We start from the raw sequence: 2,103 nt of genomic DNA on the forward strand, positions 1-2,103 counted from the left end.
TGTGGTGCTCCCAAATCAATCAATCAGTGGTATTGAGTGCTTACTGTGTGCAGAGAACTGTACTAAGCACTTGGGAGAGTTCAATATAACAGAGTTGGTAGACACATTGTCTGCACACAAGACCCCAATACAACTCAAAAGCTCTCCCCTTCAACCAAACTCAGATGACTATTCCTCCTCACCTACCCTACCTGTGCTTCTGACTCTAACACAACACTTTCTCATATAAATATATTAAGTAGTTTCTGCTATAATTATAATAATGGTATTTAAGTGCTTACTAGGTTCCAAGCACTGTTCTAAGTGCTGGGGGGTAGATACAAGGTAATCAGGTTGTCCCATGTGGGGCTCACAGTCTCAATCCCCATTTTACAGATGAGGTAACTGAGACACAGAGAAGTTGTGACTTGCCCAAAGTCACATAACTGACAAGTGGCAGAGCTGGGATTAGAACCCTCGACCTCGGACTCCCAAGCCCGTGCTCTTTCCATTAAGCCATGCTGCTTCTCGTGGGGGGTTGTATTCTTGTAGTTGGTGGGGAGTATGGGATAACTGCATTATAGTAACCATTGGGCAGCAATGTGGCTTAATGGACAGAACATGAGACTGGGAGTCAAGAGATTTAGGTTCCCTGGTGGTCTGGTGGTTAGGATTCGGCGCTCTCACCGTCGCAGTCCGGGTTCGATTCCCGGTCAAGGACGATTCCTTTCCCAGACTGAGCTCCCCTTTTCCCTCTGCTCCCTTTATCCTCCACCCCCTTCACCTCTCCACAGCTAAACCCTCTTCTCCCCTCTTTCCCTCTGCTCCTCCCCCTCTCCCGTCCCATCCCCTCAGCACTGTACTTGCTGCACAACTGTATATATTCTCATTACCCTATTTATTTTGTTAATGAGTTGTACATCACCCTGATTCTATTTATTTGCTATTGTTTTAATGAGATGTTCCTCCCCTTGATTCTATTTATTGCCATTGTTCTTGTCTGTCTGTCTCCCCCGATTAGAGACTGTAAGCCCGTCAAAGAGCAGGGACTGTCCTTATCTGTTACCAAATTGTACATTCCAAGTGCTTAGTACAGTGCTCTGCACATAGAAAGCGCTCAATAAATACTATTGAATGAATGAATAGACCCCAGCTCTGCTACTGGCCTGCAACGTAATCTTAGACAAGTTACTTAGCCTCTCTGGACCTCAGTCTATTTCTCTGTAAAGTGGCTACTAGTTCTCCCTACCTCTTAGACTGAGTGACAAGGACTGTGTCCAATCCAGTCATTGACTACATGGCACTGACTAGCCCAGTGCTTAATCTAATGCCTGCCACTGAAAGTACTTAATAAATACCCCCACCATCATCATTGATTCAATGGGATTAAATGAGTTGGGGGAAGTTGGCTTGATGAAACCACTCTGACATTTTTGATACACATTTCTACGGTATGTCCACCCCTAGCAGAATTCCTTTCCCCCTCAGTCCAACTACTGCTACCAGGAAATCCCTTGTTTTCCTTGACTGTTAAGGAGGTCCGATTACAACCTCTCTCCCTCCTCTTGGTTGCGGAACCTATGTTAGTTAGCAGGGTTCAAGTTTCCCAAAGGATTGGTTGCAGTTAACTCAATGTGTAGGGGCACTGAAGATTCCAGAGAAGCAGCATGGCCTAGTGCATAAGAGCACGGGCCTGGGAGACAGAAGGACTTGTTCTAATTCCAACTCTGCTACTTGTTTGCTGTATGACCTTGGGCAACTCACTTCACTTCTCTGTGCCTGTTACCTCATCTATAAAAACGGGGATTAAAACTGTAGAACAGGGACAGTGTCCAATCCGATTACCTTGTATCTACCTCATTGCTTAGTACAGTGTGCGTTAAGTGCTTACAAAAACCATATTATTAGCTCACTGTGGGCAAGCATTATATTAGTTTGTTATAGTGTACTCTCCCAAGTGCTTAATACAGTTCTTTGCACACAGTAAATGCTCAATAAATGCAAATGAATAAATTATTATTATTCCTTGAATCCTCATCTTCTGCACAATATCCCACCAACTGATGCTGTTCAGAATGCATTACAGATCCTGGATCTTTCCCTCTGGCAGGTTGAGGATTCCCC

Source organism: Ornithorhynchus anatinus, chromosome 1, assembly GCF_004115215.2.
Source record: "Ornithorhynchus anatinus isolate Pmale09 chromosome 1, mOrnAna1.pri.v4, whole genome shotgun sequence".
NCBI classification, from domain to species: Eukaryota; Metazoa; Chordata; class Mammalia; order Monotremata; family Ornithorhynchidae; genus Ornithorhynchus; species Ornithorhynchus anatinus.